The 18,412-nt window shown below is 36.1% G+C and overlaps 1 pseudogene; it reads left to right on the top strand.

Annotated features, from left to right (window-relative positions):
* LOC137235355 (transmembrane protein 161B-like) overlaps positions 1-16,320 on the top strand; it is a 100,335-nt pseudogene extending 84,015 nt beyond the window's left edge.
* The last annotated feature ends 2,092 nt before the right edge of the window (positions 16,321-18,412 follow it).

Here is an 18,412-nt window from a genome sequence, read left to right as displayed (position 1 = left end):
GGCATGCCTCCAGTGTTTTAGATGTGCGAACGATCCGAGGACCTAACATCGATTCGGACCATTATCTCGTTGCAGCCAAAATACGCACCCGCCTCAACGCGGCTAAAAACAAGGAACAAAAAACACAAGGAAAGCTAGACGTCGAAAAGCTTCAATCACAACAGACTGCCAATGATTTCGCAACTCAACTCTCACACCTGCTCTCTGAGGGCACAACTCATCCTGAAGGAATACAGGAGCAGTGGGAGCATATCTCCAAAGCACTTCATACTGCCGCCGAGGAAAAAATTGGTTACCGGCGGCCACGAAAAAATAATTGGTATGATAAAGAATCCCGCGTTGCAACCGAAAGCAAAGACGCTGCCTACAGGGCTACGTTAAAAGCGAGCGCAACAAGAGGAGTGTGTGAACGCTATCGTGAGTTGAAAAGGGAAGCGAGACGCCTTTTCAGGAAGAAAAAAGCAGAAGCAGAAAGGCGTGAGTGCGAGGAGCTTGAGCTGCTAGCCACCAGGAATAACGCCCGAAAATTCTACCAAAAAATACGGCGACAGACGGAAGGTTTTAAGACCGGGGCAAACTCCTGTAGGAATGAAAACGGCGACCTTGTAACTGATGTCCAGAGAGTGCTTAGATTATGGAGGGAACACTTCTCTGCTCTCCTAAATGGAGGCAGCAATTCACCGCGTAGAGATGAAGAACCCGATCCCGCAATCGATGATGATGGAATATTTGTCCCCCCGCCCGATTATGACGAAGTTAGTATAGCAATAACCAGATTGAAAAACAACAAGGCCGTGGGCGCTGATGGATTGCCTGCGGAGCTATTCAAGTTCGGCGGCGAGGAGTTGGTAAGGCGCATGCAGCAGCTTCTTAGCAAAATATGGGCGGACGAAAGCATGCCCGACGGTTGGAATCTAAGTGTCCTTTGCCCAGTCCACAAGAAGGGGGATACTGCAAAATGCACCAACTATCGTGGAATCAGCCTTCTTAATATCGCATATAAGGTCCTTTCAAGTGTATTGTGCGAAAGATTGAAGCCCACCGTGAACCGGCTGATTGGACCTTATCAGTGCGGCTTCAGACCTGGTAAATCTAACATCGACCAGATTTTCACAATGCGCCAAATCTTGGAAAAAACCCGTGAAAAGAGAATCGACACACATCACCTCTTCGTCGACTTTAAAGCCGCCTTCGACAGCACGAAAAGGAGCTGCCTATATTCCGGCTGTGCAAAATGACTTTGAGCAACACCATCAGCTCAGTCAGAATTGGGAAGGACCTCTCCGAGCCGTTCGAAACTAAACGAGGTTTCAGACAGGGTGACCCCCTATCGTGCGATTTCTTTAATTTGATGCTGGAGAAAATTATACTAGCTGCAGAACTTAACCGCACTGGAACAATATACTATAAAAGCGTGCAATTACTGGCATATGCTGATGACATTGATATCATCGGCCTAAACACCCGCGCTGTTAGTTCTGCTTACTCCAAGCTGGAAAAAGAAGCGGTAAAGATGGGCTTGATGGTGAATGAGGACAAAACGAAGTACCTGCTGTCATCGAGCAAAGAGTCAGCGCATATGCGCCTTGGCAACCACGCTACTGTTGGCAGCCATAATTTCGAAATAGTAAAAGACTTCGTTTATTTGGGAACCAGCATCAACATTAGCAACAACATCAGCACTGAAATCCAGCGAAGAATCAATCTTGCCAATAAATGCTACTTTGGACTAGGTAGGCAATTGAAAAGTAAAGTCCTCTCTCGGCGAACGAAAATCATACTCTACAAGTCACTTATCGTACCCGTCCTGCTATATGGGGCAGAAGCATGGACCATGACAACAGCAGATGAAGCGGCTTTGGGAGTGTTCGAGAGAAAAGTTCTTCGAAAGATTTATGGACATCTACGCGTTAGCGATGGCGAGTACCGAAGAAGATTTAATGATGAGCTGTACGAGCTATACGCAGACATCAACATAGTCCAGCGAATTAAAACGCAGCGGCTGCGCTGGCTAGGCCATGTTATGCGAATGAAAGATGATGTTCCGGCCAAGAAAGTGTTTCTATCGGAACCCGCCTATGGAAGGAGAGGTAGAGGGCGGCCCCCACTCCGTTGGAAGGACCAGGTGGAAAACGATTTAAACTCCCTTGGTGTGACCAATTGGCGCCGGTTGGCGGAGCGAAGGAGCGACTGGCGCGCCTTGTTGGACGGCCATAACCGTTTAGACGGTTAAGCGCCAATTAAGTAAGTAAGTAAGTTCATTACGAATGTCTTTCGTGCATGATCGTGCGTTGTTTGAACGATTTTGTGTGTTAAACGAAACATTGCAAGCAATTGTACGCAATAAATTCTTACTTTGAAACATTGGCTGTGTACGTGTAAACACACTTGTTGAACTTTACATTTTGCATGGGCAAATTCGATGAAATTTACAAATTAAATGTTCGAAATTCCTTTAATATGTATACTTGTTATCATAGGAACCGCAATACTACACAAAAAGAGTTTGAGAGTAAATTTTAAGATTTTTTTGCGCTTTAGTACGCACTTTTTTGTTGAAAGTTCAAATTATTTCTTGGGTAAAATTACATGCTGTTTTTAGAGTGTATCTCCTGTAAAGGATGTGATATCTCTCGATTCCTCGCTGAGTTCAATCTGGTGAAGTCCAGACGTTAAATCTAGGCATGAAAAATATTAAGCTCTTCCTAATTGTCATCAATTCTTGGTAAAGGGAATTTATCTGCGGTTAATTTTTTATTTACCTGTCTGTAATCTACAAGCATTCTCCATTTTTTTCTTGGTTATTCGGGAGTGATTTTTTCGGTACTAATAAAATTAGACTATTAAATTCTGAAATTGAAATTTCTATTATGTCATCTTTAATTAATTTATTAACTTGTTTATTAATTTCACTCTTATGAGCTCCTGATATTCTATAATTTTTTACGTAGACTGGGTTATTTTTTTTTCATATGAAGTTTTTGTTTGTAAAAATTAGTAGTGGTAATTGATAATGTTTCCATTGTAAAAGTGTCAATGAATTCTGCACATAATGCTTTAAGTGATTTATTGCAAAGTTTGGAAAATTTTTATTTAAACTTTCTAACTGGTCGCATTTTCGAGTTTATTATTTTTAACTATTTGTTTAAGCGACTTAAACTATGAACATTTTTCGTTCGTTTGTTTCAGTAGCCATTGAGTGTGCTTGTAATTCTCAACTGGTTAGTGAAATATTCTAAAGACATAGTTTGAGTTTTTTAATTAAAAGCGAGGTTCTTCGGATGGTGTGCTAATACATCAGAGCCCAGTGCTCGCCTCCATATCACACTTTTAAGGGGTTCTTTAAATAGAAGATGAGGTGGCTCATTAGAGCGAAACCTCAGAGTGCGCAACGCTCGCCCCAAATTAAATAAATAGAGGGTTTTCTTGTAGAAAATTGGGTGCCAATACCTCAGAGCCGTCCCGTGCTCGCCTCCATATCACATTTTAAAGGGTTCTTCAAATAGAGGATGAGGTGGCTCAGTAGAGCGAAGCCTCAGAGCCCCCAGTGCTCGCCCCCAAATTAAATAAATAAAAGGTGTACTGATGATATGCATCCTCCCATGACTTAAACACACCAATAACACTAAAACTACCCAACTTAATAAACTGAATCCCTTAAAATAAACACAAATAAATAAATAAAGGTGTACTGATGCTATGCATCCTCCCATGACTTAAATACACCAATAACACTAAAACTACCCAACTCAATAAATGGAATACATTAAAGCAAAACCCCATAAACTCAATACAGTCCATTAATAATAATAATTTATAAATTAAAAAAAAAGGAATGCTTGGTGGGAGTTGAACCCGCAACCCCGGGCGTTTGGTCGCGTACGTCAGCCACTGTGCCACGACTCATACGCTTACAAGCACATAAAATTACTCATTTATAACTCTTATTAAACTGCTCGCCCTCAATTGCCCAAAGCTTAGACACTATTGTATAATCATTCAAGTTTTCTGTACGTATATTAAAATCTTGAAGTGTTGCATTTTTATTTGTTGTATTTATAATTCGAACAAATGTTTGTTGTGAATTTGCTAGTGTGTTTGCAATAAAAATAACTTCAGACAATTCTTGTTGTGGAATTAGTAAATCTGAAATGTTATTATACCTTTCATGAAAATGAAATGGTATATTAATTTCGTCACGAAACCCAAAATTGTAAGTCCTTAAAGGAAAATAGATAGACCCACCACTAAGTATACCGAAATAATCAGAATGAAGAGCTGAGTTGATTTAGCCATGTCCGTCTGTCTGTCTGTCCGTCTGTCTGTTTGTATGCAAACTAGTCCCTCAATTTTTGAGATATCTTGATAAAATTTGGTGAGCAGGTGTATTTGGGTGTCCGATTAGACGGAACCGGCCGGATCGGACCACTATAGCATATATCCTCCATACAACCGATTTTTCAGAAAAAAGAGGATTTTTGTAATATTGCACATATTGTTGCCTGAAAAAAATGATGAGATCGGTTGTATATATAGTATATATCCCCCACAACCGATTGTTCAGATAAGAAACTTTTCGTAATTACTGCCCCATTTTAACAGCTAGAAGCTTCAAATTTCACCGAACGCTTACGTATATGGCATATATTGTTGTCTGAAAAAATCATAGAGATCAGTTGTATATATACTATATATCTCATACAACCGATTGTTCAGATAAGAAACTTTTCGCAATTTCTACCCCATTTTAACAGCTATAAGCTTCAAATTTCACCGATTGCTTACGCATATAGTATGTATTGTTGTATCAAAAAATCATAGAGATCGGTGATATATATAATATATATATGATGGTATATATAGTATATATATTTTTTTTTTTGCGATATCGGCCCAATTTAAAACAGCTAGAAGCTTCAAATTTCACCAAATGCTTACGTGTATAGCATATATTGTTGTCTGAAAAAATCATTGAGATCGGGTGTATACATAGTATATATCTCATACAACCGATGGTTCAGATAAGAAACTTTGCGCAATTTCTGCCCCGTTTTAACAGATAGAAGCTTCAAATTTCACCAAATGCTTACTTATATAGCATATATTGTTGTCTGAAAAAATCATAGAGATCGGTGGTATATATATTATATACTTCATACAAACTGTCATTTTTGCCCTTTTTTTATGGATAGAAGCTTCAAAATTCATCAAGTTTCATAAAATAGTTACGTTTACTTCATATATTTTTGAAATACGTGATTCGTAGTCGTAGTTTTTACATGCAGACTACAAAAAACGTGAAGCTTTGAATCCTCACACAAAGTACCTACCTATTTTTTATTTTATATTTATCTTAAAAATCGTTTAGATATGTTCAAATTTTACCAAATGTTTACGTGTATAGCATATATTGTTGTCTGAAAAAATCATAGAGACCGGTGGTATATATAATCTCATACAACCGATTGTTCAGATAGGAAACTTTGTGCAATTTCTTCCCCATTTTAACAGCTAGAAGCTTCAAATTTCACCAAATGCTTACGTGTATAGTATATATTGTTGTCTGAAAAAATCATTGAGATCGGTGGTATATATAGTATATATCTCATACAACCGATTGTTCAGATAAGAAACTTTGCGCAATTTCTGCCCCGTTTTAACAGCTAGAAGCTTCAAATTTCACCAAATGCTTACGTATATAGCATATATTGTTGTCTGAAAAAATCATAGAGACCGGTGGTACATATATTATATACCCCATATAAACTGTATTTTTTGCCCCTTTTTTACGGCTAGAAGCTTCAAAATTCAAAACATTTCATAAAATATTCAAGGTTCGATTCGAGCTCAAGGCCAGAACAATAATTTTTTTCTAATGATAATTATTGTTATTTTTTAATTTTTCTAAATTTGAAAAATTGTATTTTTTTGTTTTTGGAATAGTAAGTAGAAAATTTTTCAGACAACCTGCCATAGCTGCGCAGATAGATCCATTTCGAAGGGTGCTAAGCCTTCATCATCAGTACGCTTAGCACCCTTCGAAATGGATCTATCTGCGCAGCTATGGCAGGTTGTCTGAAAAATTTTCTACTTACTATTCCAAAAACAAAAAAATACAATTTTTGAAATTTAGAAAAATTAAAAAATAACAATAATTATCATTAGAAAAAAATTATTGTTCTGGCCTTGAGCTCGAATCGAACCTTGAATCATTTATCAACAGGCCGATAAAAGCAAAAACAATTATTTCATAAAATAGTTACGTTTACGTCATATATTGTTGAAATACGTGATTCGTAGTCATAGTTTTTACACGCAGACCACAAAAAACCTGAAACTTTACATCCTCACACAAAGTACCTACCTATTTTTTATTTTATATTTATCTTAAAAATCGTTTAGGTATGTACATCTGTTCACTAGATATTTCTTATCTTATACATCCGATTATTCGGAGATTACGAACGGGATAAGATTATTGTTCAGCCCCATTCATGAAAGGTATGAAGTCTTCGGCATAGCCGAAGACAGTCCCGTCCTTACTTGTTTTTAATTTGAATTTGTCTAACTACTTCTGATCGTGCAGGAATTGAAATACTATTAATTGTTGGTTTGTTAGTCGTCTGGATTATCATGTTTTCTGGGTAGTCATATGGTCTCAATATTAGAGTGTCTCCTTCTGTTTGATAATCCAAACTGCAATTATATTTTTAATGAAATCTAATCCTAATATTCCATCGCATGGGATTGGGAAATTGTCTTCTACTACGTGAAATTTGTGTCTAATTAATAGATAATCATCTTTTAAGTCCTCTTTAACCGTGCCAATAGTGCTTGTTATACCTTGACCAAATCTTCTTTCATCTGTTTTTTGAGAATGATTTATCGTGACATTACTGTCAATTTAACCCTTTTTTATTATTGAAATATCCGCTCTCGTATCGATTATGTGGGTTGATATGGAATCATTCAGAGTTGTTCTGGAAGATATGTAGCTATTAAGGTGTAAATTGAAAATATATAATTTTTTATTAATTGAGGTGGAGTTTGTTCGTTTTCCTGTTGTGTAACATTTCGGACATTTCTGGTGTTATTGCGGGTATTTCCTCGCGATCCGAAATTTCGACTAGATCTTTTGTTATTTTGTCTGTTATTATTATTATTGTTATAGGAATTGAAGAACGTTTATAATTTCCTCTATAATTATTGTTTTGGTAACTCCTGCAGAAGTTAACTCGGAATTGATTTTGTTGGCGAATATGTAGTATTGAATTTGGATTTCCAGTTACTTCTGTGCAACTGTTAGTAAATTTTGATATGGCTTCGTTCATTGTTGTGAACGTTCCAGTATGCATAATTGTTTTTACCTTGTCGTTGGAGCAGTTTTTTCGCATAGCTTTCACAGCTGATTGTGTAGCATAATTGGTTGCTAACACTGGTGTTCGTCCGTATGTAAGCGCCTTCCAACGATTTTGTGAGCCTTTCAATTTCAGCAGTGTATTGGTTTGCCGTTTTACTGCGTTGTTGGATGTTCAGGAGCTTTGCTGTCAAAACTTCAACTGATTCACCTTTAGTTGCTGTTTTTAATTTTTGTTTTATCGCTTCAATTGAGCTTTCAGTGCTTAACAGATTTCTGGCTGTTCCTTTCAGCTTGGTTTTTTATCATCGAAACCGCTACAGCTTCATGGGTCCCTTAATTTGTTCTACGATGTCCAAAGAATCCAAAAAGCTATTCAAATTCTCAGCTTTACCATCGAATTCTGGCAGAACTGCCGAAGCAATCTTTAAAAATTCGACTATTTTTTGTGGCATTTTTTCGCTTTCTGTTTGCGAATCTTTATCAGTAATTTAAATTTTTAGGGCTTCCCCTAAATTGGGTTGAGTCTCTGGCAATAGGACAGCAAACTTTATTTCTATTTCTTTTTCAAATGAAGTTGGGACCAATGCCTCAAATTTGTATCTACTCGGTGGGGATACCAATATATCCCTGACACTGGAAACAATTTGTTGTGCTTCTAGCTGATGTTTAGCGGTTAAATTGCTATATACCCTTTGTATGATTTTTCCTATATTGTTCAACGACTGTAATATTGTCGTGAGGTGTTTCAACACAGTAAATCTTAGTATGTTTGTATTTTTGTTAATACACTTATAAGATTTTTCCGCCAAGGTCTTCTCTTCCACAAGCGTGTTCAGAATGGTTTCCCATTTGTCCATTGAGGTATATATTTGTCCCTTAGAATTAGACTTTGTCTAGACCATCTTCTCGGCTCATGTATTTTTTCTTTAAAAATTTATTATGAGCTGAGTATAATTTGAGAAACAAATTTAGTCAAGTGCAAATTGTTAATATTATCAACAAGATTTTGATAAATTCTAATGCCTCACTATGGTCAACGACCTGAATGGAATTAATTACACAGAGATGGTTTTGCCGGCTCGAGGTCAAATGTTGATTTTATAATAAAAACAACAAAGTTTTAATTTTGTGTTCCGATATATTTCGATTACAACCTTCGGTAATCATCTTCAAGGGAACAATAACAAATATAACAAATATAACATTATTTATAATATCAACTTGAACTATTGACAATAAAATAATAACATACATTTTGTTTTACATTTCCGTTCGTTTTGACGCGGAGCTTTCTTCTGTCGATTTGTTAGTTAATAAAAGTCTAAATATGTGGGCGGAGCCGTCAACATCTGTTTTGTAATTTAGTCGTATGTTAGGCGGTGTGTTAATTATATGCAGCATTTCCAATGTGAGGCGCTTGCTATAGTTTGACTCTTGCTGGAGAATAGTTGCATTGTTTAAATTGGGAGAGTGGCCGCTACTCGCATAGTGGGCCATTAAAGCTGTTTTATAAGTATTTGGTTAATGGCCCATTGTGCGAGTAGCGGCCACTCTCCCAATTTAAACAATGCAACTATTCTCCAGCAAGAGTCAAACTATAGCAAGCGCCTCACATTGGAAATGCTGCATATAATTAACACACCACCTAACATACGACTAAATTACAAAACAGATGTTGACGGCTCCGCCCACATATTTAGACATTTATTAACTAACAAATCGACAGTAGATAGCTCCGCGACAAACAGAACGGACGTGTAAAACAAAATGTATGTTATTATTTTATTGTCAATAGTTTAAGTTATATTATAAATAATGTTATATTTGTTATATTTGTTATAGTTCCCTTGAAGATAATTACCGAAGGTTGTACTCGAAATATATCGGAACACAAAATTAAATTTTGTTGTTTTTATTATAAAATCAACATTTGACCTCGAGCCGGCAAAACCATCTCTGAGTTATTAAATAAAGGTCGCCAAAATAATTATTATGTTACGAAAACGGAAGGCACACCGTATGCATACAACAACAATAATAGGGTATGCGAAAATCAAAGAAAACTATGACAACTGTAAGAAAAAAATCAACAAGTATCAATATACATCTAAGAAAATTGTTAAACAGAAGTCCAGCATAAAGTTCCTTTTAAAGTGTAGAAAAACCAAACTTATTCCTAGCTTTATTAAAAATTCTAGCAAATGTGAAAAATTATTTGTATTTGACAGTGACATTTTTCCAGACATAGATAGATGTTTACACAGACACACACACTATTATCACACAAAAATATTAAACTTACTTATAAAACAAAAAAATAACATATTGAAAAGGTTAAAAGAAAGAACAGAAGAAATAACAACAAACCTAAAGAAACAGCTGAGCGCTGAGGATTTACATGAATTTATGGAACGGGAGAAGAATATAGAAAACAAACTAACAACAACATTAAAAGCGCGGCAATTATCTAAACACGAGAAACTTCGAAACAAGCGAAACAATATATTTACCAATAACAACCAACAGGCAGATTGGTTTGTCAACAAAACTAATGTTGATTTCCCTCAAGATATAGAGCGCTCTTGGCAAAGGGTCCAAAGTTTGGATTACCAATAAAAAAATGATTTTCCAATGTTCCAATACATTGCGGATGGAGAGAGTCTCGTACAGAATCTTAAAGAGAAAGAAGAACAGGAAGAGGCGCGAACCAAAATCTCTTTACTGATTAAAGATCACACAACAAGAAACAGGCTAAGTGCAATGGATAGTACAATAACAGACACAGTGGAAAAAAACGCGGAAATTTCAGAGGAAAAATGAAAACATTAAAATTTTGACGAGTGACAAAGGTAACAAAACAGTAGCAATGTTAGAAGATGATTACAATAATAAAATGACAGAAATATTAAATGATTTATCGACATACAGGATTCAAAGACAAGATCCAACTACGAGACTACAAAACAAAAACAACATGCTAGTCGACAAACTTTTTAAAATGGGATTTATTTCAAAGGCAGAAAAATATACCCTCAGTACTACCACCAAGGATTTATGGACTCCCAAAATTGCACAAAGAAGGTACACCATTAAGACCGATATGCTCCGCTATCGGGTCGCCCTCATATGGACAATATATTGTGAAAATATTAAAAAACATAACGATGAAATCTATTTATAATATAAAGAACACAGTTGAGTTTAAAGAAAGAGTGAACAATACTTTAATTTGCGATGATGAGAAATTAATTTCTTTTGACGTGGTGTCACTATTTCCAAGCATACCGATACACTTGAGGTTGTAAGAGAAAAATGGACAAAAATACAGGAATTCACAAAAATACCCAAAAATTTGTTTATGGAAATCTTAAGATTTTGTGTCGAAGAAAACAGATATTTTAGATTTAATGATAAAATTTACATTCAGCTTAAAGGAATGCCGATGAGATCCCCTACATTACCAGTAATCGCGGATATAGTTATGGAGGAGTTACTTAACCGAACAATGGAAAAACTTCCACGTGTACCAAGGCTACTAACAAAATATGTTGATGATTTTTTTGCAATTATTCGGGAAGATGAGGTAGAAAGAACACTTAATGCATTAAATTTGTTTGACAATAATATTAAATTTACAATAGAACTTGAAAACGATGAAAGATTACCGTATTTATACGCCATCGTGATAAAACGCGGAAATCAATTAAAAACAAAGTGGTATCAAAAACCAACATCATCAGGACGAATCATTAACTTCAATTCAAAACACCCGAAGTCTATGATAATTAATACAGCGAAAGGCTGTGTACAAAGAATGTTGGATATATCAGATAAAAGTTACCACAAGGAACCAAAAAAGAACGTTATTGAAGAAAAATGATTTTCCCGACAATCTTATAAAGACATTAATAAGAAATATAAATAACAGCAATCAACAAAATGAAACAAAAAAACCTACAAATTTCAAGTCTGTAGCCTACGTTCCCAATCTTTCAGAGCGTTTAGCAAAGTCTGACTGCTACAACAAAAATACATATAAAATAGCTCATAAACCGAAAAATACATTAAAACTTATTTTTAACAATACGAAAGCTAAAATACCTCACACGGAAAAGAGCAATGTGGTGTATAAAATACCACGTAACGGCAAGGAAGGTGAATCATGTGATCGCGTCTACGTAGGGACGACGAAGTCAAAATTAAAACAAGACTAGCACAGCACCAGTCAGACTTTAAACAAAATCCACAGTCAAATACTTATAAAACAGCTTTAGTGGCACACTGTGCGAGTAGCGGCCACTCTCTCAATTTAAACAATTCAACTATTCTCCAGCAAGAGTCAAACTATAGCAAGCGCCTCACATTGGAAATGCTGCATATAATTAACACACCACCTAACATACGACTAAATTACAAAACAGATGTTGACGGCTCCGCCCACATATTTAGACATTTAATAACTAACAAATCGACAGTAGAAAGCTCCGCGTCAAACAGAACCGATGTGTAAAACAAAATGTATGTTATTATTTTATTGTCAATTGTTTAAGTTGATATTATAAATAATGTTATATTTGTTACAGTTCCCTTGAAGATGATTACCGAAGGTTGTAATCGAAATATATCGGAACACAAAATTAAAACTTTGTTGTTTTTATTATAAAATCAACATTTGACCTCGAGCCGGCAAAACCATCTCTGAGTTATTAAATAAAGGTCGCCAAAATAATTGTTATGGAATTAATTACATTAGAATTGGGCTCTTCTCCTTTGGATTCTTTACCTCCCATTTCAAATATTAATCGAAAAAATTTTCTTTTATATATTTATTTATGCTTTCGGTCGGTTATGTTATGGTCGGTTCGTCCCATAAATTTAACTTCCTACCTCCACATTTCTTCACCTGTGGTTAGTATTGGTACTAGTACATTTTCTAAGGTGGGTTCCCTAGGCATGTCAATCAGTTTCCATTATTTCTTAGCGAAACCAATGACTTCTCTGCTTCTTGTAATTTCCTTAATGATACAATACCTTTCTTTCAACTCCTACTCTCGGATTCTAAATTATCAACAGCGCGGTTGATAGCCTCGTAATCAAGGTCATAAGGCAATGCACTCTCCATAGAAATAAACTTACTTTATATGCCTTTGATTTTTCTTATTTCGGGTTTCAAATGATTTTTTTCCTCCGTGTTTGTAATTAAATTAATTTTCTGATACAAGATTGCTACCGCTTTTCTAAGTTGAATCTTTTACCTCCTCTTTCTTTTGATTTTGGTTGATTTTGGAATCTTTGGTACCTCTATTTTTTGTTGTTGATTTACACGCCTATATTCTTCTATGGTAATTGCCTTAGGGCCCTGTTTAATTATTTCTACTGTTTTTACTTCTATTGCTTTTCCTACTACTTTTTCTAATTTGTTTTCTTCTTCCTCAATTAATTTGCTACAACGCAAGAATATTGCGTCAAATTCTTCCTGACTACTTATATCATTCATTTAAAAAAATTAGAGGGGGAAAAAATTCTTAAATTTATTGACAAAAATCTACTTTTTGTCCGTAAACTGGCAGCCGTTAAATTCTATTATAATCTTACAAATACCTAGATAATAAATACATAATAATATAAATAATACATAATCCCGGCCATCCTTCAACAAGTTGTATAGCGCACGTAGAACCTCCAACAAGCTGATAGTGCATATGGTTTTACCCCACGTTTATTCCACTTCGCTATGCGTCATTGGTGGTCATTTTGGTTGCAGTTAACGAGAATGCCATCCGTATTAAAGACCAAAAATATTTTTCCTTCTTTCCTTTGTGGTATTCAAGAATTTTTAAAATTTGAATTGCACCCTTGTTGTCACTGTTGCTGTGATCCGCCCCTTTGCATTGACTATACCATTCGCCGTTGCAAAAATGACGCCTTGAACACCTTTGTAGAAAGTAAACTTTTCCAAAAATATTTTGTATCTGAAGTCTGCCTATACATCAAGCAGCAGACGGGGGATACTGCCGGTTTAATTCAGCAGTGTGGCAGGATCGCCCTTCAGGTAAGGCGTATCCTGCTTGGTATAAAAATGACTCCTAAACCAGTCCTGTTAAATATGTTTAGAAGACCGTTTTTTAAAGAGCAGTCTGTTTTTTATTAAGCAGAGCTGGCAGGATCGCCCTGTAGGATGCCAATTTAATTCAGGCTGTATGGCAGGATCGCCATGTAGGATGACATTAAAATAAATAAAATTTGGGAAGTGCCATTTAAGCGGCACCAAGATTGAATTGACTTTATTCAGTAAATTTCGACTTATTGAATGACAAACAAAGAACAAACAAAGAAACATAATCTTGTTTGTCTCATAAATAACAAAGCATTTTGATAACATTATACTTAACATGTAAACATCTTTCGAATAAAAACCTTGTCAATGAACAAACAATATTTAGAATTAGTAGGTATAAATAGAAGTAAACACAAAAATGTAGTCAGTTCTGAAAATAAACGAAGATTGAAAGAAGCTTCTGCTTATATTTTTATTTCAACTTCCAACACGGACTCATAACTCACGCGCTTCGCTTGCTTGCCTGCCTGTGGGAACGTAATTATATTGATATTGCTTTTTATAAACACATTCATACTTACGACATAAGCAGAGTGTCAAATGCACTGCAGCGTGAGAAACGTTTAGAATGCATGCAAGATATATGTATGTAACACGACTTACTCCTGATCTCCGTTCACTCAAATTATTATGTTTTTTGTATTTGTAGTTGAGTGCACTGGATGCGCAAATGGTTGGTTGACGCATGCATTTTTATGTTTTGTGCGTATCCACTTCTCTTCCAAATATTTAGTGTAGGTTAGGGTGATCATATATTTAAAATGTATGTGAGCGAAAATATAAATATTTTGCTTGCGTGCAAAAGTGCGCAAGTATAATTTGTCATCCAATTTAGTAATGATAAATTCAATATACAACATAATATATATATTTTGGCGCATAATTCTTAGGGGTAAATGTACATTTCGGGTGCTTCATAAAAAATGTATAAATGGTAAATTCAAGATTATAAGTTCAATTATTGTGTTACAAAAATGTATGTTAGAAATGTATATGTAATTATATGTTGTGAGGGTACAAAACCTCGGTTTTGGGGTCCTCACAATACTATGGATAAGGCTTATTAGCAGAGAATATTTGTGTGAGCGTGATTTTGAGGGCATGGGTAAGCCATTACTTTCAGTGGAGGCGTTTGAAGCGATGCGTTTTCTAATCGTTGTGTTCGCCGTATTGCTACGTTTTGCACTAATTCCTATATACTTGCAATCGTATCTAAACTTAACGCGTGATAAAATCGTGGATTTACGTAAAGAGGCTGTTCGCATTGCCGATGAAGAACATTAAAAAAATATCCTATATTCTATTATATCTGCGTGTTACTCTGCAATTCGCTGTACCTTTGTTACTCTGCTTATATTTACGCTTATGTATAACTACAAACCTAGTTTTTTTTAACTGCAAAACCTACACCGTTGGATGCTACCGCCACAATTGTCAACCAAAGTAAGCCATTGCTGCTTGATAATGATAATGATTTGAAAGAACTCCATGTTATAGAGTCGGCGAATGCGATGCAGGATCAATGGTTAGTTTGAAAGACGTCTTCACTGCGTATATCTATAAGGGTTTTCTCGGATTCACCAGCTGGCGGAGTTACTTCACACTTTTCACCTATTCAGCACTTGGTATCGTTTATCAATCCTATTTCAGTAATACGCGATCGGACTTTCATTCATTTGTAGCGCTTAACAAACAATTTTTTTTTTTTGTTTTTGTGTTAGGCATTTGTGTTTTTTTTTTGTTTTCAGTTGGAATAGGAGTATTTTGGTGTCTATATCTACGTATTGATCGAACTTATTTGATCAGATTGATTAAGCTTTTATTGTGTTCATAAATAGAAGGTAGCAAACCAAAAATATATGAAAAGTAAAACGCGTACATGCGTATGTTTGCGTACTTCTAGTCCTTTATCTTAATACATATGCATTAGGTCTGGTTTGCAGTGCAAGCTGCTATTTCGTGCGGCCGGGTTAAACCCTTTTCCCTCGTCGTTTAGTAGTATTCTATTCAAACATTTTTTTGTTCTTTTTTTTTAACACTCATTCAATTCGCTTGGGATACCCATCTTTGAACCCTTAGAGTATAAGCGACATGTATATACCGCAAGTAGAGAACGGAAAGAGTGCACTTCCCTTTGTGGTTTTAAAATTTCTTTTCTGGCATAGTAAAAACACACCCCCTGCAAACCAATTAAAAAGCAACTTTCAGTATTTCATAAATGTTTTTCACTCGATTAAAATATTAAACTGTCAGTTTCGCTTTTTCCGTAGTATGCTTACGATATAAATTTTTTAGTTTTCATTTAAACTTAGTTTTCCAAGTAGAAAAGCAATTGGAAATTGGAAATTTTATGTTTGGAAATTGTCATATTGGTTTTGCTAGTAGCTCGTTGCTTAATGTGTGTGTGTACTAGCTACTTTATTAATGACTTTAACCCTTTGCCCTCAACACGCTTGAAATCAGTCATTTTTGTCGTCATAAATGGTGAACCAATGAAGCCAAGGTAATCAATTTGTGTTACCTCTCCACCTGACTGATCATTACGTACATAAATTTATATATTCTGTACATTTTGGAATTTAACGTAACGCAAGTTAACCGGTTGCCCATTATCAAGGTCCTTGGGTTCCAGTATCAAACCTTGCACGCTAGTCATAGACTCAGCCTTATCAAACTCGATGGAACGTGGTTGGTTTATAAATAACTTAATTTCTTTGGGCCCTAAATGTGGCGGTGCCTTGAACTTTAATGAGAAATTAGGTTCCAAATGGTACTTTTATATTTACACAAAAATAAAAATAAAAAATGGAAACTTATTTCAGCTTGTGGTGATTTGCCTTAAAGCATATACATCAAGTGAATTTTCGTTTCCTGAAGTTCCTTTTAAATTACTGTACCGATAAAAAAAGGGAAATACATGTAAGCCCACGAGGTTATGGCCGCAATGTGCCAAATATAATAATAATCAAAAAAGTGAGTGACTTAGGACCGCGCAATAGGCAAGTAGGTTTTTCTTCGGTTTGTTGTGAACTCGTCTACATATCAATACAATTTGGTTACTCTTTCAGACTAAATAATGAGTGGTCATACAATTGAACAAAGGGAATAACAATATATGAATACTTTGATGATCAAAACTAAATATAATTTTTCAATCGCCTTTCGGAATCATATTTGAATCAAATGTTATGTGACCAAAAATTTTTAATGATTTTTCATTCGGCTTTCTGAATCTTTTCTGATTATATTTCTTGAGTGCATAACCAGTATTCTACTTGTTAAAATTTTACTTCTCATTGAAGATCTTATTTTGCATGAAATATGAAGAATAAATACATGATAATCGTATCAGAAAATCATTCATAAATCTCAACCAAAAGGATTGAAATGAGTTCACGAATATGATCTGAAAGTGGCTGAAAAGCAGTCAAATATTCCTCCAAAACGATTAAAGTTCATTTTCCTTGTCCTGATATAATGATATCAATAAATTTCTTTGGGATTATTTGCGATATTAAACTATTTTGGAACAATTGCGTTGTGGCAGCGGCGCACCCACGTAATCGTTGGAAAAAGTATTATGTGGCAGATAGTGTATCTGCGTCAGGATTCTGTTGGCCTCGTTCGGGGTAAATGAGAGCTGGGTTATCATTCTGGTGTCCTCGACATGGGTTAGTGAGTGAATTGTGGGATAATGGTTCAGAATAACGTTAGTTCTAATGGTCTCGTTCGGGGTGAACGAGAGCTGAGGGAGAGGTTATTTGGTATAGAGGAATGTGGACTATTAAAGTCCATTTTATTTGTCGTTAGGCGGAAGTAGTACCAGTTTCTGGATTCGTCTGGTAATTCGTCCCTTAATTGTATTGACGTCAACAACACGTACACGGTTATCAGAGCCTGGGTGTATGTTGACGATTCTCACTCGGTGGGTTGGAGGTTGCCCTCCTTTATGACCACTAGGTCCGCGGGTTTTAAGTTGGATTATGGATGTTTCCACTTATACCGTTTCTGTATCTCGGCGAGATATCCCGATTTCCATCTTTTGCAAAATATCTAGTGCAGGGCCTTAGTTTTTTTTCATCGATTGACTATTTAGGTAGGATTCTCATTGCAGTCGATTTTGGATGGAGCTAGCAGATGCTCACCCACGAGAAAGTGGCCTGGAGTAAGCGGCTCCATGTCGGAAGGTTCGCTAGATGAGGGACTGAGTGGTGTTGAGTTGAGGCCTGCATCAATTCGGCGTAAGAGAGTCGTACACTCTTCGAATGTATATTTATGATCGGGCGCGTTTTTTTATAATGGGTTTTAAAATTTTTACCCCTGCTTCCCGCAAGCCTCCCATGTGGAGAGCTATCGGGGTAGGAAATGCCATGCGAGAGTTTGGTGGATATACTTGTTCATTATGTCATCCCTTGCTTCACGTAGAAAGGCCTTGAAAATGGATCGTAAATATGGCGAAGCTCCGTTTTTTGGGCATCCTCGTCTAGATAAAAATCTGGCGAAGGCAGCAAGAAAAAACCCGGTACTAAGGTCGTTTGTTGCTTCAAGATGAATAGCTTTCGTCGAAAAGCAGACGAAGAGACAGACATACCCCTTTGAGGTCCGACACCCTCTCCCTCGGTAACTTAATGTCAAATGGTCCGGCGAAATCTACCCCTCTGTTGGTGAAGGCCCTAGGAAAAGTATTGCGCTCCTTTCGAAGGATCCCCATAAGTTGAGTTTGCGCCAGCTTCTTGTAAATAGTGCAGATTTTACAGTTGTGGATGAAAGATTTAATCATGTTTTTAATACGCGGAATCCAGTATTGAGTGCGAATAAGGCGCAGCATCAGTTGGTTTTCTCCATGGAGGGAGATCTTATGTATAAATTCAACCAGGAGTCTGGTTAACCTACAAGTGTATGGAAGGATAATGGGGTGACGCTCATTGTAGGAC

Source organism: Eurosta solidaginis, chromosome X, assembly GCF_040869045.1.
Source record: "Eurosta solidaginis isolate ZX-2024a chromosome X, ASM4086904v1, whole genome shotgun sequence".
NCBI classification, from domain to species: Eukaryota; Metazoa; Arthropoda; class Insecta; order Diptera; family Tephritidae; genus Eurosta; species Eurosta solidaginis.
This window is presented reverse-complemented; position numbering and strand designations above follow the sequence as displayed.